Source organism: Castor canadensis, chromosome X (genome assembly GCF_047511655.1).
Source record: "Castor canadensis chromosome X, mCasCan1.hap1v2, whole genome shotgun sequence".
NCBI lineage: Eukaryota > Metazoa > Chordata > Mammalia > Rodentia > Castoridae > Castor > Castor canadensis.
The window spans coordinates 96,099,826-96,121,897 of NC_133405.1; the positions used below are offsets into that span (position 1 = coordinate 96,099,826).

At 36.3% G+C, this 22,072-nt stretch overlaps 1 pseudogene; it reads right to left on the minus strand.

The window, feature by feature from the left end:
• Positions 1-2,414: 2,414 nt before the first annotated feature.
• Positions 2,415-4,255, minus strand: LOC141419484 (zinc finger protein 69 homolog; annotated as a pseudogene).
• Positions 4,256-22,072: the final 17,817 nt, after the last annotated feature.

The following is a 22,072-nucleotide window of genomic DNA, read 5'->3' on the forward strand; positions in this document are numbered from 1 at the left end:
ATAATCATGTGATTTTTGTCTTTTATTTTGTTTATGTGCTCTATTAGTTCAGTTGATTTGAGTATATTGAACCATCCTTGCATCCCTGGAGTGAAACCAACTTGATGATGGTGTATGATATTTTTAAAATGTTGTTGAATTCAGTTTGCAAATTTTTCATTGAGAATTTTTACATCTATGTTCCTCAGGGAAATAGATGTATAACTTACTCTTTTTTTGTTGAGTTCTTATCTGGTTTTGGTATTGGGGTAATACTGACTTCATAAAATGAGCTTGGTAGTATCTTTTCCCATTCTAGCTTATGGAATTATCTGACAAGCATTGTCTTTCATTCTTTTGGAAAAGGCCTGGTAGAATTCAGCAGTGAATCTCTCTAGTCTTGGCCTTGTCTTTTCTGGAACACTATTATTACTTCAATTTCATTGCTTGATATTTAGATGGTTTATAACATCTTGGTTCAATTTTGATTGATCAAACACATTGATAAATTTATCCATTTCTTTTAGAGTTTCCAGTTTATTTGAGTGTAGGTTTTTGAAGTATTACCTAATGATCCTCTGGATTTCATTGGTATTTGTTTTGAAATTCCCCTTTTCACCTCTAATTTCATAAATTTAGGTCTTTTCTCATCTTCTAGTCAGATTGGTTAAAGACTTATCAATCTTATTTATCTTTTCAAAGAACCAGCTTTTTGTTTCATTGCTTCTTTGTATAGTTTCTTTTTTTGGAGGGTGTCTATTTCATTGATTTCAGACCTTATTTTTATTATTTCTGTTTTTATGCTAATTTGGGTTTAGCTTGTTCTTGGTTTTGTTTTTTTTTTTTTTGAGGAGCTTGAGATACAGCATTAGGGCATTTATTTGAGATCTGTCTGTGTTTTTGATATAGGCACTCATAGATGTAAACTTTCCTGTTAGCATTGCTTTTGCTACATCCCTTAGGTTATGGTAGGTTTTGTTTTCATTTTCTTTAGATTCCAGAAGCTTTTGATTTCCTCCCTTAGTTCTTCAATAACCACTGGTCATTGAAACACATGTCATTCAGTCTCTATGTGTTTGAATATTCTGGAAAGACTGATTTTTGGATAGGTTATTGTGTGGTTTCTGACCACTGGCCTGTATGTATAACTTAGCATAACAAATTCAGCAATTCCATACCAAACCAGATATTTACATGGAGTATAATACATTTTACATTATTATTTATAAAGAGAAAGGGGTTAGAAAATAAAGCTTGTTTGTATAGGAATTAAAACTTAGATAGTAAAATGATGGGGGCTGGAGAAGAGATAAGGAGAAAAGAAGCTGTGGGGAGGGTGAACAAGGGGTGCAAAGTATGAGGGCTGAAGGCAAACAAAATCCTAGTGTGTAGAGATATGTTTCAGTTATTGTGGAGAAGGGTGCTATTGTCAGGGATCAAAAAGAATATAAATGTTGAGAGTAATATCAGAAGCAGGGGGGTGGCTAGCAAAGAATTGATAGGAAAGTGTGAAGAAAAGAAGAAGAAGAAGAAGAAGCAGGGAGAATTGAAAAAGTATAGAAAAATGGCAATATAAAAGGGATAGACAAATTAAAACTAGTAAAGAAAAAAAAACTAGATGGTAGCTGTGTGGTTTTATTTCTGGGTCTTCTATTCCATTCCATTGATCTTCATGTCTTTTTTTTTTTGCCAGCACCAGGCTGGTTTTGTTAATATGACTCTGTAGTACAATGATTGTGATACCTCCTGGGTTGTTCTTTTTACTCAGGATTGCTTTTGTTTGGGGGGGTAACTTTCATGCCTCCTTGTAAATGTTAAAGTTGATTTTTCTGTTTCTGTGATGAATGACATTGGAATTTTGATGGGTATTGCATTGAATCTGTAGACTGCTCTCAGTAGTATAGCCATATTCATAATATTAATTCTGTCAGTCCATGAACATGGGATGTCTTTCTATCTTTTGGTATCTTCTTTAATTTCTGTCTTCAAGGTTTTGTAATTTTCATTGTAGATGTCTTCCAGCTCCTTGGTTCAGTTCATACCTGGATGATTTTTAAGGCTATTGTGAGCAGACTTGTTTTCCTGATTTCTTTCTCAGCCTGTTCATTGTTGGTATATAGAAAAGCTACTGTTTTTTGTATGTTGATTTTATAATCTACTAATTTGCCAAAAGTGTTAATCAGATCTAAGTGTTCTTTTGATGTAATCTGTAAGTTCTTTTAAGTATAGAATCATATCATCTGTACGTAGGGATAATTTGACTTCTCCCTTCTCTATTGAAACCCACTTATTTTTCTCTCTTGTCTTATTGCTCTGTCTAGGAATTCCAGTACTATATTGACTGAGTGAGGAGAATGAACACCTTTCTCTTGCTCTGACTTTAGAAGAAATGGTTTTAGTTTTCCCCATTACAAGTGATGATGGATATAGGTTTGTCATATGTAGCCTTTATTATGTTGATGTTTTTTAAAGGATGAAACACATCTTATAAAGAAGTTGTATTCATATTCTTTCACTCCTATTTGAACAGCTTCCTGGTTGCTATAGAGTATCCTTTGCCTAAAGGCTTTCCCACATTCCTTACATTTATAGGGTCTTTCCCAATGTGGATTATCTGGTGATGCATTAGATTCTCTTTTTGACTAAATATTTTATAGCATGCAGTGCATGCATAAGGTTTCTCCCCAGTCTGAATTCTCATGTGTTTACTAAGGTGTCTAATCTGTCAAAAGGTTTTCTTACATTTATTGCAAGTAAAGGGCCTTTCTCCAGAATGAGTCCTCAAATGTTGGATCAAGCTAATGTTCTGGCTGAAGGCTTTCTGACATTTATCACAAAGACAAGGTTTCTCCCCAGTGTAAGTTCTATGATGCTGACTAAGTGATGAACGATGTCTGAAGACTTTTCCACATTCATCATGTTCAAAGAGTTTCTCACCAGTATGGATTCTCTGGTGTGTATTAAGAGATAAGCTTTGACTAAAGGTCTTCCCGTATTCCCTACATCTGAAAATTTCTCATCAATATGAATTCTCATGGTTTCAGTAAAATGAACGGGTTATTTGAACATTTTTTTCACATGTATTACATTCATAAATTTTAGTTCTTAGGCAAATTATTGATTATCAATCAAATCTAATTTTTATTTGTTCCTCTTCCTAGATGGGCCACATTTATGGTGCTTCTGTTCTAAAATAATATTTGAACTCACAATACTTTTCCTAAATTTCTAACTTCTTGACTTCTCTTTTTGTGGGTCAAAATGGCTAGTTTTACATCTCTTCCATAGGTTTCCTTGTGCTTCTGTAATACATCATCATATCTGAAGTTTTTTCTCAATGCAAAATAAATTATATCACCCCTTATGAACCTTCAAATGGAATGGTATAACTGTTCCTGGGGAATGTGTCAGCACTTGACTCATTGGTTTCTGTTTTACTCTTCATATCTAAAATGAGATCTCCTGGATCTTTGTTTTCTCTGTCATCCATGGTTCTTCTCCTTTCTCCAACCTGGAGTTCACACCAGGCTTGGAAAGTTGATATACTGTCACTGATACCAGGTTCCGGTGTTGTGGGAGGCTGCTAGCTGAGATACGAGACACTGAGGCAATTTAACAGGAAGCAAGATTTTATTGTGCCAGCACAGACCCAGCAGAGTCGTGTTCAATGGCTGATCTCCAAGAACAAAGGGGTCTCACCTTATGTACCCTTGCAAGCAGGTTACAGAGGCAAGAAAAATTTAAAAACAAAGTTTAATCCATATGTGGTTACATGCAATTCTACAGGTTACTTCACCCTAGTTATTTACTGCCCTTCTACCCCTAATGCTATGTGACCTTCTTCACCTTTGAATTATTTAGGTTTTATCTCTCTGCTATGCCATCCCTTCCCCCCTGCTACTTTATCAGAACTCAGGTCTAGTTTGTTTTCTTCTGATCTTCCTCCCTGCTACACCGGTAATTCTCCAGCATTACCTCCTGGTACAGATTCCAGTAAATAGGAGCCCACTGTTCCCAGTCCTTCTGGCTGAAGTCTACAGATATGTCCTAGAATGTCACCAGTTCCTGAGATTCTGTTGCCGGGAGCCCAGGGGTCACTTCATCTGCTTAGATTTCTCCCTGGATCTTATCAGCATCCTGAGATAGTAGAGTTTCTCCTTCAAACATATTAGTCACATCCTCCCACAGGGACGCCTCTCCTTGGCCTGTGTTGGATGATACAGCTTCACCCAGGTGCTGGCCTCCTGGATAAGATGATCAGGAGCTGCTGCAGCATGATGAGGAGGTCTGCCTAATTAGGTGTATCCAATTCTGGTTAGGAAATTGCTGGAACCTCTGATGACAGGCTTCATAGTTACATGTGTTGTTCTCCCAAGATCACAGACTCCTGACCCTTAGGACATTGGTATATCCCCACAGCAGCAGGATGTGGACCTTTTTAGAGGCTGGTGTGACTACCAACTCTCAAAAATGGACATTGTTTCTTTAGGAGGTAGCCAGGTGAGTTGCTATGAGTACATGTCTCTTCACTCTCAGATGGACCTCAACAGTGAAGAACATTTACTCTGCTGTTGCTGAAAGGAATGTTCTGTAAGTGTTTGTTGTAGTTAACTGACCTATTTTTAAGAGAATTATTATGAATTCTTTCTCAGTCTTTTAATAAATTTCCATTTGTGTCCAAAGTTGGACTTTCATTAGTCTCTTCTAATATTGTCATTATTCCCTGATTCTTTATCATCCTTATGTCCTTACATTCTCTAGAGGAAAAGAATCAATAGAATATGCACTTATTCAGAGCATATATATCCATCTAGAAAACATTTCTACACAAATGTACAGAATAAAACCAATAGAAGATAGAGGAATTTATTTCATTGGATTACAGGATGGAGGCTGTATAGTCCAACAATGGTTATCTATATGCTGGAAAGCCAGAGAACCCAGCTCAACATAAGAAATTGGAGGTCTAAGAACAAGTAGGACAAATGATGAAATACCTATCCAAGGCTGAAGGCCTATAAAATCCCTGAAGAGACACTGATGTGATTCTGTGTGGAAAGCTTGAAGAATCTGGAGTCTGATGTCCATTGGAGAGGAAAAAACAAGTATATATGTTTGATATGCTCAAACATGTTCTTAATGAATTAAGAAAGAAAGACTTTTTTTGTTTTACCAGTATTTGAACTCAGGGCTTCATGCTTGTAAGACAGGCACTTTACCACTTGAGTCATACCTCCAGCCCTAGAAATACTCTTAATAATTTCAATCCTTTTTTTCTGTAACAGGTCACATGGCCATAGCTAATGTTTATAACTACTTTCATCTACTGCATATTCTGTATTCCCTCTATCTTAAACAAATCAGTGAGTCTTGAATCTTTTGTTTGTTTGTGTGTTTGGGGGGAACTTTTTGATAGCATTGGGGTTTGAACACAGGGTCTTGCACTTGGTAGGTATGTGTTCTACCAATTGAACTCTGTCTCCAGCCCTTTTGACTTTACTTATTTTTTAGATAGGGTCTCCCAACATGCATTTTGCCTGGGGCTGGTCTCAGATTACAATGCTCCTACCTATTCCTTTCCCTCCTAGTTGTAACTGCATGTGTGTACCACCACACCCAGCTTTGTTTATTTTCAGAGCCTGCTCAGGCCTGATCTCTTATATAACAATTCCATTTGATGATGTATTGTTTCTGCCCATGTTCAACTTTATGGTTTAGTGGATCAGACAACAGCCAGTTCATGATGGGTTGCTCAGGTCACATGGTAATTTGGTGTCCCATGGTCATGCATTCAATTTCCACTAAAGTCCAGTAGCAGGCCAAGCCCTGACTCTCAAAGGGAAAGTAGTTGTCCTCAGATGAGAGCCGGGTCTTGTTTTAAAATCTCAAGGGCTTCTGTTGTTGAATCACCTGTGGGGACCTTCCAAAGCCTCCAAACAGAATCCTTATCTGCCACAGACACCTCAAATACCATTTTCTACTGAATAATATGGCCCAAGTGGCAGATTAACCAGCACAGCAGCCTGGACCCAATTCTGGGCCTTCTCCTATTCTGAGACCCACTCAAAACTTGCAGCTTTTTAAGTCATTTAGTATATGGGTCAGAGTAGCATAACCATGTGAGGAATAGGCTGGCTCCAAAATCCAAACAGAACCACTAAGCATTGTGTTTCATTCTTACTTGTAGGAGGGGCCAGGTGCAACAACTTATCCTTCACCTTAGAAGAGATATCTTGGAATACCTCACACCACCAGATTCCTAGAAATTTTACTAAGGTAGAATGCTGCTGAAATTTTGCTGGGTTTATTTCCCATCCTCTGACACACAAATGTTTTACAAACAAGTCCAAACGGGTTGTTATACTTGCTCACTCAGTCCAATCATTGCCACACATTGTCAATATATGCAGTGGATTTTGTGAAAATTTAACTTAAAGATTCTATAATTTTGAGCACTGCTCTAACACAACAGGAAGTTAAATTCTGCAAGTCTACAGATGAACTCTTACAACAGAACTCACAGCCTTTTCTATATCACCCCTCCTTTGTTTAGTAGTGTAGTATCTTGAGCCATTAATTGGTTTTTTAATCCAGAAGGTATAGAGACATGTTTTCAGATTTTTTCATCTGATTTGTTCATACATATGTAGTTCTATCAAATACCTTACTTTCCCTTAAAGTTATTTATTTCCAAGACAGAGATTGCTATACTTAGAGATTTCTATTTTAGTTTATTAAAAACAGCAAAACCAATCTGTATCATGTACCAAACTGATAGAAACCAAATACACTGCATTAGGACAATAGGAAAAAGATGCAGGGTGATATTCCTGCATCTCAGGAATTGGCCCCAACCCACCCATCACAGGCTCAAGTATGAAAAGATGTAACTTCACTTGTAAGACATTGCTTTAAGAAGAAGCTGAAATGGTGCCTTGTTTGCACAGGGTAACATAGAGAATTGGTTCTCCAGGATTCACTTCTTCATATTCAGCCATCCAGGCATTTATAGGCCAGTACAGCCCTGGTCTAGGGCTTAAGCTGGTGGCAGACCTTGGTGACCTCCACATGATATTCATTTTGCAGGAATGCAGAGCACAAGAGTTATAAGATCATATAGGTTCCTTTGGACCATGACAGTATTGGCCTCAAAGCCTGGGTATCTGATCCTGGTTGTATCAGTTATTGTTACTGAAAGAACAATAGAGAAAGAATTTAGTTTAGCTCACAGTTTTGGAGGTTTTGTCAATCATGGCAGTAAAAACATGGTAGATCAGAGTTATTCAACTCATGGCAACCAGGAAACAGAAAGAAGACAGGAAGAGGTCACTGCAAGACATGCCCTTCAAAGACACACCTTCAGTGATCTACTTCGTCTAACTAGGCCCCAATTTCCACATTTGTTCCACCTCTCAGTAGTTTATTCAAATATTTGAGCCATCAGTGTATTAAAAAATGATTACTTGAAAACCCTCATGATATAATTGCCCCTGGAAATCCCTTAAGAGACACACAAAGAAATGCTTTAGTTATCTCCTAAGCATCTCTCAACACAATCAATTTGGCAATCAAAATTTACCACTAGAAGTCCACCACTTGTCAACTTGACATCCAAGCATAGCATTCTTAAAACATCTTTCTGTTGTAGGCTCATGTAGTCTCTGATCAGGAGATTTCCAAATTTTTTGTCTTCCACATGGAAACATCCAGGTAGAGCTTGTTGATGTAGTAAGGGAGGTAATAGAATTTATTAAAGGTATGGGAAAGGCATTGCAGAAAACAGTAGAGGCCCCATCTGGCTAGATGGGAGAGGTGGAATGAAAGTGTATGGAAAAAGGAAGGGGAAGGGATCACAGAAAGCAGTGGTGGCCCCACCTGTACAAGTAGGCCAGGTGTGTTGGAGAAGCAGCAGGAAACAGAGAGAGCTCTCTCTCTGACCTTTTAAATTACAGACCTTTTAAATTACAGATAACTTGTGAGAAGGGGAACACCTGGGTGGTTTCTGAGCACTAATAATCAGCAAGTGGGGAGGGGGTTGGGTGATCCCTGGGATAGCAAGGTGGGTTGGGCTAGGGTGTGAACAATATTCATGCTTTTATCTGAAGGATAATGGAGGGCAGAATCATCCCAAGGCTTTGTCTTACAATTCACAACAGCAAAAGATAGCATTGGGAACTTAGCATGAAATGCAAATAAGTTACATGGGGTCAGAAGTATCCCATGGCATCTTTCCCTATTTTTAGCCTGCCTCAATTCCACCCCTGGCTGTCAAAAGGCTCATGTCCATCTCCTAATGGAAAATGCATTCAGTCCATCTCCATGAGTTCCCATAGCATTAATAGCCCCAACACTATTCAAAAACCCAAGTTCATTTTCTCCTCTGAGACGCAAGGCAACTCTTAACAGTGAGCACCTGTAACAAAACAAAAGCAAGTTACACACTTCAATTGTATAATGGCACAGAATAAACATTCCCATTCCAAAAGGGAGGAATGGGAGAATAGCAAGGATGAATCAAACCAAGATAGACCAAAACCTAGCAGGGAAAACATTTAATCCTATAGCTCCATGTCTGGCATCCAGGTTACATTGTGGCATATGACCTCCAACAGGCTTGGGCAACCCCCATCCTATGACCTTGCTCTTTGCAGCTACAAGCCTGTTTTCTTGAACTGACTTCACTCATTGCCTGACATTTCTTGACAGAGGTTTCATGTTCCTGGCATCTCCAGCATCCTGGGGTCTCCATTGCAGCTTAAGCTTTATCCTCAAAAGCTTCATGTATCACATCCTCAGAGTTTGCCTGCAGGGCCTCTGTTCCTTTTACAAATTGCCTGGCTTCCAAGGCTTTCTATTAAAATCTGTGTGAAACCCTCAATGACCCCAGAATGCTTATACTTTCATCCCTGAAAAACCAGAGTGACATGAATGATGCCAAGTTATGCTGCCAGCTTGGCAGTATCCAGGCTCCTCAGACCATGGAAACAGTGGCTTCTGAGTGCCTGGGTGGTTGAATGTGGGAAAACACTTCCTTAGGTGGTCATGTATGAGGTGGTCATGTATGAGCAGGTGCTCTTGTAAAATAGAACTAGAGAGAATACTTTTTGAGACAGTGTCTTTCTATGTAGCTCAGGCTGGTATGAAACTCACTAACTTGCAATCCTCCTGCCTCAGTCTCCCAGGTACTAGGATTATAGGCATGTGCCATCATGTCTGGTGTTGAGAGAATATTTCTGAACATAATGAGGCCAGCATCTTGTGGTTACCAAAGTAAAAAAATGACATCAGACAAAAAATTCTGCAGGCAAATATATCTGATGAACATAGATGTAAAAACCCACAGTAAAACACTACTAAAGCAAATTCAATCTCATTTTTTTTGACAGTACTGAGGTTTGAACTCAGTGCTTTCTACTTGCTTGACAGGCATTTTACTACTTGGGTAATGGCTCTAACCCGCTTATTTTGGAGATAGGGTCTTGTTTTTTGCCTGGGCAGGACTAGACCACAATTCTGCTATTTTAAACTTCCCACTGTCACTGGGATGACAGGTACATGCCACCATGCCCAGATTTTTCTGTTGAGATTGGGGGGGGTCTCACAATCTTTTTTTGCCCAGATTGTTCTGGACCCATGATCCTCGGGATCTCTACCTCCCAGGTAGTTAAGCTTACAGGCATGAACCACAAGCACCTGACTGTCAACCACTCATTAAGAAGATTATACAGCATGATCAAGTAAGATATATCTCTGACTTTCAATGCTCATTTAACATATATAAATCAAATTATGTACTATGATACACTAAAATAATGAAAGATAAAGTCCATTGTGATCATTTCAATTGATGCAGAAAATGTGTTCAACATCACTTCTTCATAAAATTTTTAAAAATCAAGGGAAAGAAATTTACTCAATTTCAAAAGGGAAATTTATGAAAAGGACATAGCTAAAATTACAATCACTGGGGTAAACAGAAATATTTTCTGCTAAAATATGGTACAAAGAAAGGAGGCCCACTCCTGTCACTTCTATTCAACAAAATATTGGCAGTACTAGCACAGAAAATCAGATATGACACCAAAGAGAGATGAGTAAAACTATCCCAATTTGACAATGAAATGATTCTATATGTAACCAAAAAAAGATCAAAGAGTCCATAAAACCCATTATGGCTAATAAATTAATTCAATAAATTTGTAGGATACAAAATCAACCCATAAAAATTAGAAGTATTTTTGTCCCATAGTAACTTACCTAAAAAAAGAAATCAGAAGTCCCATTATTTATTTATTTATTTATTTCATTAGCATCCATTACATATACAAAATAATGTTCCACTGTTATATATTCAAACATACATATAATGTGCCTTGATTATATTCAACTCCCGTTATTTTCTCTTATTCCCTCTCCCCCCTGTCCTGAGCTTATTCTACTGTACTGAAGTTCTTCCCCCTTCTATTTCTGTCTTTTTTTTTGAGATTCCACATATAAGAGAAAACATGTGATACTTATCTTCCTGAATCTAGTCTATTTCACTTTAAATGATGAGCTCCAGATATGTGCACATTTGTGCAAATGAGATCATTTAATTCTCTTTCTTGGCTTATAATAATTTATTGTGTTTTATCCACTCATAAGCAGATTGACACCAAGGATAATTTCAACATGGATATTGTGAATAGTGCCATAATAATCTTGGAAATGCAAGTATTTCTATCTTAATATTTTGATTACTTTAATTATATACCCAGGTGTGCTACATATGGATAATATGGTAGTTGTATTTTCTTCTTTCTTTTTCTTTTGAGGAACCTCTGTGCTGATTTCCATAAATGATATACTAATTTATAGTCTCACCAACAGTGTATAAGTGTTCCTCCCCACCTGTAGCATCCTCACCTGTAATTTTTTAATTGATAAAATCATTCTGACTGGGGAAAGATGGGGTCTAAATGTAGTTTTAATTTGCATTTTCCTGATGGTTTAAGGTATGGTATATTCCATTTTATGTATTTAATGGCTTTTTGTGCATTTTCATTTGAAAAGTGTCTGTTCAGCTTGTTTGACCATGTATTGATTGGATTACTTGTTCATTTGGTGTTTTTTTATTTCTCTTAGTTCTTGATATGTTCAGGATATTAATAAATGTCAGGTGAATAGCTGGCAAATATTTTCGCCAATTTTGTAGTTTGTCTCTTCAATCTGTTTACTGTTTCATTTGCTGTGCAGAAGCTTTCTAATTCCATGCAGTTCCATCTGTCAATGCTTGCTATTATTTCCTGAGCTATTGGATTACTGTTCAGAAAGTCATTGCCTATGCCTGTATCTTAAAGTGTTTCTCTTATGTTTTTTCTGCAGTAGTTTCAGAGTTTCAGGCATTATGTTAAAGTCTCTCATTCATTTTGAGTTGATTTTTTTACAGGATGAGAAAGGGGGATACAATCTTCCACATAGTAAGTCTTAGTTTTCCCAACACTATTTGTTAAAGAGGCTATTTTTTCTCCAATGTATGCTTTTGGCACCTTTGAAAGATTCAAATGGCTATAGCTGCATGGGTTTATTCTGGATCTTCTATTCTATTCCACTGGTCTTGGTGTCTGTTTTTGTGCTGCTACCATGCTGGTTTTGTTATCATGGCTTTGTACTATAATTTGAAAAAAAGATATTGTTGTACCTCCAACATTGTTTTTTTTTCAACAGGATGGCTTTGGCTATTCAGTATTTGTCTGCTTCCATATGAATTTATCATTCTTTTCTATTTCTGTGAAGAAAGTCATTGGTAGTTTGGTAGTGATTGCATTGAATAATTACATCATTTTTCAGAAATATTGCCACTTTAATGATATTAATTTGGCCAATCCATAAATACAAGAGGTCTTCCCATCTTTAGTGTCTCCTTAAACTTCTTTCTTCAGTACTTTACAATTGTCACTGTAGAGTCATCTATAGCTGTAGAGCACCAGCTTTGCAAGTATGAAGATCTGAGTTCAAACTTCAGTGCCACAAAAAAAGTCAAATATGATGGTACATGCCTGTAATCACATCTCCTCAGGAGGTGGGGATAGAAGAATCATGTCCACAGCCAGCCCTGGCAAAAGTATGAAAATCTATCTGAAAAACAAACTAAAAGCAAAAAGGCTGGAGCATTGCTCAAGTAATAGTAGATCACTTTCCAAGAAGCATGGATCCCTAAGTTAAATCCCCAGTACCACTAATAATAATGCCAATAACTTTATTAACATTAAGTGAACTATGTATAGAAAGAAATGAGCCTTCAAAATTCCAAAACATGAAGGCTGGAGATATAGTTCAGTTGTGGAGCACTTATCTAGTAGACACAATGCCCTGGGTTCAACCCTCAGAACCACAAAAAAAAGCAAAATATGAGCAGACTTGGAGTACAAGTGTACACTTTTCATGTGTATATTTCTTATTTCTTTTCTAATCTCAGTGATCATAGCATGCTGCTATTATTACATAGTTTATTATAATCAAAACATGATTTTTAAGCCTCATGGTTGCCACAAAAAATATGTAACAGACAAACCAAAAATACTAGGTGAGAAATCAAAACAAACTACAGAAAAAATTACTTAACTGCAGAATAAGACAGTAAAAGAGGGAGAAAAATGAAAGGAACTACAATAAAACTAGAAAAAAAGATATGAAATAACTATTGAAAATCACCTTGAATGTAAATGAATTAAATTCTCCAAGTAAAAGACACAAAGTGACTTAAGAACACACAAACAAGAAGCAATTCTTCACCTCTAAAGAAACATAGAGACTGAAAGCAAAAGGCTTAAATAATACATTCTATGAAAACAGAATCTGAAAGAAAGCAGTAGTAGCCATGCTTATATCAGATTAAATACACTTTAAACTAAAGTCAGTAAAAAAGAAATAAAGTCAGCATGCAATGATAATAAAAGTAAAAATAGATAAACAGAATCCTTGAAAACTACACAAATATGTGGAAATTTAAAAACATACTATTTATTTTGGCACTAGGGTTTGAACTCATGGCCTCATGCTTGCTGGGCAAGTGTTCTACCATTTGAGCCACTCTTCCAGCCCAAAAAACTTACAAGAAGTGCATCAAGGAAGAAATCAAAAAGGAAGTTTAAAAGTTCCATAAAATAAATGAAAATGAAGACATAACATACCAGACCTATGAGACATAGTAAAACAGTACTAAGAGGGAGAATTTGAGCACTCAAGGTCTACTTCATAAAAAAACAGTAAAGAAATACCTCCAGTAAACAAACAGTTGCTGCTTCACAGGGATCCAAAAAGTACAAGGGCAAACCAATGACAAATTTGTCATAGAAAGAAATAATAAAGATGAGAGTATCTGCCTCTCCCTATGAATCATTTGGACCGATACACTGTCTGGTCAGAGGACTAGTGCCTCTTTTTAAAAAAAGGGTTAATGATCTGAATAGTCACCTCTCAAAGAAGAAATACAACTAGCCATCAAATAGATATCAAAATGCTCAATATTATTAGTCATCAGGGAAATGGAAATCAAAACAGTGAAATATGATCTCATTCAAATTAGATGGGTTACTATAAAACAAACAAACAAAAACCAAAAAATACTGGCAAGGATATGGAGAAAAATAAATTCTTATACACAGTTAAAGAGAATGTAAATTGGAACAGCCATTATGGAAAACAGTGTGGAGGTTCTGCAAAACCTAAAAATATGATCCAGCTACCTCACTTCTGGGTATACATCCAAAGGAAAGAAAATATCACTGTACCAAAGAGATACCTTCATTCTCACATTTATTGCAACACTATTCACAATAGCCATGATATGGAATCAGCCAAAATGTCCATATATATATATATATATATATATATATATATATATACACACACACACACAATGAACAATTTTTAAGCTATAAAGAAGAATTTAATCCTTTCATTTGTTGCAAATGGGTGGAAATGGTGAACACTGTGTTAGGTGAAGTAAGCCAGATACCTTAAGACAAGTATGTTCTCTCATATGTGACAGATAAATAAATTTGACCTAAAAGTATAATTCTGATTGTTGGAGTCTAAGAAGTGTGTGTGTGTGTGTGTGTGTGTGTGTGTGTGGTGTGTTGTGACAAGGTAGGTAAAGAGTGGCTAGCCTTAATAAGTGTATGCTATATGAATGTATAGATATATCACACTGAACAAATTAATATATATAATTAATACATGTTAATCAAAAAAGAAAGATCATAGCCTAGAGACCTTAAAATCAATAAAAATGATTAACAAAAACAAAGAGATGGTTTTATGAAATTAGAAACACAATTATTACCCACCACTTAGCTCTTCTATTTCAGAAAAAGAGAAAGAAGATGTGAATACATAAAACTAGACTTAAAATTTTTGACGCAAGTGACAACATGGAAATAGAAAGAAGCATTTGAGATTATTATGAATAACTATATTCCAACAAAATTGATCACATAGAAAAGGTGGACAAATTCTAGACATATATATTTCATCCATATTGAAGCATGAATAAATAGAACACCTGAGCAGATCAATAACATGCAGTGAAATTTTATAAGTAACAAAATGTATGCCTTCAAAAAAATGCCCAGAATGACATTAGTTATACAAAAATCTTAAAAGAGTACTAATGCCAATTAATCTTATATTATTCCAAATAAAATCAAAGAGGAAGGAATCCTTCCAGGCACTTTTATGAGGCAAGCCTAAAATGTAAGATAGAACAACTAGATAGAGCATAGCAAAACATGAAAATTGACACTGTAATACAAAAATGAGAGAAGTTATATCAAAAAGTAAAACTCTAGGCCAGTATCCTTGATGAATGTAGATGCAAAAAAAAAAAAAACCTCAACACAATATAATCAAACCAAATCTAACAGCACATTGAAAGGATGATTCACTATGACTAAGTTGGATTCATCCTAGGGATATAAGGATGATTCAGCACATGAAAATAATCAAATGTGATATACCACATTAATAGAATGAAAGAAAACAACCTTATATTCACCTCAATAAATGAGAAAATGCATTTGATAACAATGTTCAAAAAATTTGGTATAGAAGGAACATAATAAGAAAACACATAATAACATACATATAATGAACAAACAGGGAACATTATATTGAATGAGGAAAAGCAAAAAGCCTTCTTTCTAAGATATGGAACAAGATAAGAACTTTCACTATTTTTACTCAATTTAATATTGGAAGTCCTATCAGAGCAATCAGGAAAGTGAAAGAAATAATAGTTATTAAAATTGGAAAAGAAATTAAATTGTGATTTGATTTGATATATAGAATACCTGAGAGACACTGCAAAAAATTGTTAGAACTAATATAGAATTTAGCAAAGTTAGAAAATATAAAACCAACAAAGAAAAATCAATGGTATTGCTATATACCAATAGACTATTATCTAAAATAGAAATAAAAAATCACATTACAATAGTCATAAAAATATCTAGGAATAAATTTAAGCTAAGATGAAATATCTTTACAACGAAAACAACAAATATTGATGAAAGAAGTTGAAGATGAAACAAATAGCTGGAAACAAATCACATTTTTAGTGATTCAAAAAATTCATATTTTTAATTGAGAGATTCCTGAAGATGAGAGACTAGTGTCCTTCACTGAAAACTAGCATCTCTCAGGAATAGAACAGGATCTATTGGAGAGCAGCTACTCATCAAGGTGAGAGAAGGAGGGAAGGCACTGAAGGTTTAGTAGTGAACAGATAGAATCATATTTAGAATATATAAAATTTTGGGAAGTGAAACAGAGCTTTCAAAAAGTTCCTTGCCTAGAGTAGAATGTAGAGTGTTTGTACTAAAGAGGGCAGGGACTAAAGTGAACAAAGGAATGAAACCTCAGAAAATATGCATTGTAGTTTCAAGAGCAAACAGAATCTTATTTTTAAAAATACATAGAATTGACTGGGGATGACAGAAAGAAAGAGAGGAGAAAGCTTCTGTTAGTGGAATGGATAGAGGTGGCACAGCAGAGGGGAGAGATAGAAGAAAAAAATGAGAGACTCAGGAAATACAATCAACATTGGATTCAATTTTGAGCAGATTTATAATCTAACCAGACAGAGGTCCTAGGTTTGCATAGCCTATAACATGGGAAAGTCCTCCATTTTCCTAACATTCAGTCACAGTGAACTAGTGGAAAGCCATTTTTAAATATCCATCACAACTCAAACATTAGTAGACAATAGGAGCAAAGATAATATTATATGAAAAAAGATATTAGTTACTTAATGAGAAGAAATACTATTGAATAGTATTAGAAAGAGAAAAGTAGATGTGGAAAAAATAAATATAAGGAGGAAATGAGAATAAAGAAGGCAAGACATAGGTTGAGTGAGAAAAAAAAAACCCAGCAAACTAATAAACAACCAAAAACAAAGAAAATAAAAGAGAATTATAGAAGTGGAGAATAGATAAGAAGAATTGAGAGATAATAGAAAAAATTGACATAATTGAAAACAGAAATGAAATAAAAACGGAAGATAGAAAAAGCAGAGGAAAGAAGAAAAGAGGATTAAGATTATTAAAATCTGGGTGTGGGAAGATTCCAAGATGGCAGCTAAAGGGAGGAAGAAGAAAGCGTGCTTCCTAAAGTAAAATCTTGGAGAGATGCTTAAGAAACACGTAACAGGAAAAACCACCAAGAAGAGGCAAAACTTTGACTCCTCTACAACTCCAGCTTGTGCATAGCATCTCTACTTCATGTTAAATGGAGAAACCAGGAGGGCTCCTGCACCACCACCAGACAGCAGTGCCCAGACGGCTTGGGAAGACGCAGACCACAAGGTGAGCTAAGTGGCATGCTGTACTCCCACAGACAGCCCTGGACCAGATCAGCATAGCCCCCTGGACAGACCGACCCCCACAAGGGGTAAAACAACTGAATAATAATAACAACAAAAAAGATGGCAGGGCACTCTGAGCACTGAAGAGGGGGGAGGGGAAATCCCTCACAACAAGCTGGCTGGAGAAGGCAGGAGCAGCCTCACACGCCGAGCAATCAGGAGCGGGAAAGCTTGTAAAAGTGGTGGTGGGAGGAAAACTCCACAGGAGAGGGGGAAGGCCCACTTCCCATGTGAAATGTAAATAAACACACAAGCCTGAGAAAGCTGGTGCAGTGTCACCTCCCTCAGTGTGCTTGGAAAGGGGAAAGTTTGTAGCAGTGGTGCTCACGCTCAGGAGAACTCTAAGTAAACAAAGCCTGATGGGCTACGTGAGTGTTAAGCTCACTCCTGAGATCTGCATAAATAAAGCCTCCAGCAACAGCAGGCTGACACCAGTGGGCAGGTGAGCCATAGTCTCAGATAGCCATCCACAGAACTGTCTCCAGACTCTTTTTTCTCTCTTCCTTTGATGAGACAGCAACCAAACTACACCTGCATGCTGAAAATCCTACTGAAACTATATTGCATTTGAACTTGGGACACTTTGTGGGGTTTTTTTTGTTTTGTGTTGTTTTGTTGTGTTTTTTTTTTTTAGTTTTTTTCCCTTTGAGGAGACAATGACAGAACTACTTCTGAGACACCATCTCCAGGATTGTAGGCTGTGGGACTACAACAAAATTATTAAGACTGAAACTTATTGCATTTGAACTTGGAGATTTCTTTTTCATTTATTTATTTTTTAGTTTTTATTTATTTAATCCTCTCTGTCTCTCTAATGCCTGTTCAGCTTACTGTTGATTAGTACATTCTCTCTCCCTGTTTATATCTTTGAAACTTTTTTGTTTGTTGTTTGTTTTGTTTTTTCTACTTGTTTGTTTATTTGTTTTTCCCTTTTACTTTAACTTTTTGCTTTCCATCTCCTCTCACCTTTCCATTCTAAATATCACCATTGTTATTATTACAAACTAGAAAATACTTAATTGCACACAGTACAGGGACAATAACAACCCCAAGGGCAATGATGGGAAGACAGAAAAAATAGGGAAACCAGTTTTCCCACAGCAAAACATTAGGACAGGAACCAGAAGGAAATGAAGAAAATAGATACTCAGATCCAGACTCCAACAAAATGAAGATAAACTATGCCAAAGAACCCAATAAAGCCCACAAGAACAATCTAAAAGAAGAAATACTACAGGAAATCAATGAGAATTTTACAGAGATGATACTGGATATGGTCAACCAAAATATAAAGGAGAAACTCAAGAAATTCCAAGACAACAAAAATAGAGAATTTGAAAAAGCACAAGAAGAAATAAAAGAAACCATAGAAGCACTGTACAAAAACCAAAGTGAAACAAAGAACATGATTAATAAAGAGATAAATGAGCTCAGGACAAAAATAGAAAACATTAAAGAGGAAGGGACTCAGGACATGGAAAACCTCAGAAAAAAAGATGAAAGAGAATTGCAAAACAAAATGGAAGGCCAATCCAGCAGAATAGAACAAACAGAAGACAGAATCTCAGAACTCAAAGATGAAATAGTAACTAAAGCAAAAACCGAAGAACAATTAGTTAAACAATTCAAGACCTGTGAAACGAAAATGCAAGAACTCACTCACTCAATCAAAAGACAAAACCTGAGAATCATGGGTATTGAAGAAAGAGAACAGGTGCAAGCAAAGGGAGAAAAAACAAATAACACACAAAGGCAAATCCATCAAAATCACAGCAGACTTCCCAACAGAAACATTAAAAGCAAGAAGAGCTTGGGGTGAGATCTTCTGGGCACTGACTGAAAATGACTTCAACCTCAGGATACTCTATCCAGCAAAACTATCATTCAAAATAGAGGGAGCAATAAGTCTTTCCATAAGCAGAAACTAAAACAATATGTGACCACAAAGACACCACTACAAAAGATTCTTCAAGGGATTCTGCACACAGAAAGTGAAATCCAACATAACCATGAAAGGGCAGGCAGCATCAAACTGCAGGAAAAGAAAAAGAAAGAAAGTAGAGAGTAACCTCAACTTAGGTACACACAATCAAACCGTCAAACAACTAAGATAACTAAATGACAGGAATCCCCACATACCTATCAGTACTAACACTTAATGTTAATGGACGTAATTCACCCATCAAAAGGCACTGTTTGATGAAATGAATTAAAAAGGAAGACCCAAGAATTTGTTGCTTACAGAAGACCCATCTCACTGACAGAAATATGCATAGGCTTAGGATGAAAGGCTGGAAGAAGATTTACCAAGCCAAAGGCCCCTGAAAACAGGCAGGAGTAGCAACTTATCTCTGACAAAGTAGACTTCAAACCTACATTGATCAAACGAGATAAAGAAGGACATTCTATACTAATAAAAGGGGAAATAGACCAAAAGGAAATAACAATTATCAACCTATATGCACTCAATGTCAATGCACCCAATTTCATCAAACATACCCTGAAAGAGCTAAAAGCATATATTAGCTCCAACACAGTGCTTGTGGGAGACTTTAAAACCCCATTATCATCCATAGATAGGTCTTCCAAACAAAAAATCAATAAAGAAATCCTAGATCTAAAATATACAATAGATCAAATGGACCTACTTGATGTCTACAGAACATTTCATCCAACTTCTACACAATATACATTCTTCTCAGCAGCCCATGGAACCTTCTCCAAAATAGATCATATCCTAGGGCACAAGGCAAGTCTCAGCAAATATAAGAAAATAGAAATTATACCATGCATTCTATCTGATCACAATGCAATAAAACTAGAACACAACAACAAAAATAAAGACAAAAAACATGCAAACAGCTGGAAACTGAATAACTCATTGCTTAATGAACAATGGGTCATTGATGAAATAAAAGAGGAAATTGAAAAGTTCCTGGAAGTCAATGAAAATGAAAGCACAACCTACCAGAACCTATGGGACACAGCAAAGGCAATCCTGAGAGGAACGTTTATAGCCATCAGTGCATATGTTACAAAGACTGAAAGATCCCAAACAAATGACCTAATGATACATCTCAAACTCCTAGAAAAACAAGTACAAGCAAATCCCAAAACAAATAGGAGAGAAATAATAAAAATAAGAGCTGATCAATAAATAGAAACCAAAAAAAACCATACAAAGAATTAATGAAACTAAAAGTTGGTTCTTTGAAAAAATAAACAAGATCAACAGACCCCTGGCAAACATCACTAAAATGAGGAGAGAGAAAAACCAAATTAGTAGAATAAGGAATGCAAAAGGGGAGATAAAAACAAACACCATTGAAGTCCAGGAAATCATCAGAGACTACTTTGAGAACCTATATTCAAATAAATTTGAAAATCATAAAGAAATGGACAGATTTCTGATACATATGATCATCCAAAACTGAACCAAGAGGATATTAATCACCTGAATAGATCTATAACACAAAATGTAATTGAAGCAGCAATCAAGAGTCTCCCCAAAAACAAAAGTCCAGGACCTGATGGATTCTCTGCTGAATTCTATCAGACCTTTAAAGAAGAACTGACACCAACCCTCCTTAAACTGTTCCACAAAATAGAAAGGGAAGGAAAACTGCCTAACACATTTTATGAAGCCAGTAGTACACTTATCCCAAAAACATTCATAGACACCTCCAAAAAGGAGAACTACAGGCCAGTCTCCTTAACGAACATTGATGCAAAAATCCTCAATAAAATAATGGCAAACCGAATTCAACAACACATCAAAAAGATCATTCACTACCACCAAGTAGGCTTCATCCCAGGAATGAAGGGGTGGTTCAACATACACAAATCAATAAACGTAATAAACCACATTAACAAAAGCAAAGACAAAAAACACTTGATCATCTCAATAGATACAGAAAAAGCCTTTGATAACATCCAACACCATTTCATGATAAAAGCTCTAAGAAAACTAGAAATAGAAGGAAAGTACCTCAACATCATAAAAACTGTATATGACAAACCTACAGCCAGCATTATACTTAACAGAGAAAAACTGAAACCATTTCCTCTACAATCAGGAACTAGACAATGATGCCCACTATCTCCACTCCTATTCAACATAGTACTGGAATTCCTAGCCAGAGCAATTAAGCAAGAAGAAGGAATAAAAGAATACAAATAGGTAAAGAAACTGTCAAAATATCCTTATTTTCAGACGACATGATCCTATACCTTAAAGACCCAAAAAACTCTACTCAAATGCTCATAGACATCATCAATAGCTATAGCAAGGTAGCAGGATATAAAATTAACATAGAAAATAATTAGCATTTCTATACACTAATAATGAACAAACTGAGAAAGAATATGTGCAAACAATTTCATTTACAATAGCCTCAAAAAAAAATCAAATACCTAGGTGTAAACTTAACAAAGGATGTGAACAACCGCTACAAGGAAAGTATAAACTTCTGAAGAAAGAGATTGAGGAAGATTATAGAAAGTTGTGAGATCTCCCATGCTCATGGATTGGTAGAATTAACAAAGTAAAAATGTCTATACTCTCCAAAATAAACTACATGTTTAATGCAATTCCCATCAAAATTCCAATGACATTCATTAAAGAGATTGAAAAATCTACCATTAAATTTATATGGAAACACAAGAGGCCACAAATAGCTAAGGCAATACTCAGTCAAAAGCACAATGCTGGAGGTATCATGATACCCGACTTCAAACTATATTACAAAGCAATAACAATAAAAACAGCATGGTACTGGCACAAAAACAGACATGAAGACCAGTGGAACAGAATAGAGGACCCAGATATGAAGCCACACAACTATAACCAACTTGTCTTTGACAAAGGCACTAAAAATATATGATGGAGAAATAGCAGCCGGGTATCCACAGACATTCACAATCTCCATCTGGCCATACCCTCAGGCCTGCAAAAGCTTGCACAATTTCCACTCTGCTGGACCATGCCCCCAAGGCCTTTACAGGACTGCACAATATCTATTCCGCAAGCCTACACCCCTAAGGACTGCCAGGCTGAGGATGCACACACACATCATCTCTGCTCTGCTGCCGTGTCCCCAGTTCTGCACAGGCCTGCACTGATATCTGCTCCATCAGGCCACGCCCCTCAGGCTTGCACAGGCCTGGGCAATCTTCGCCGGGACTGTG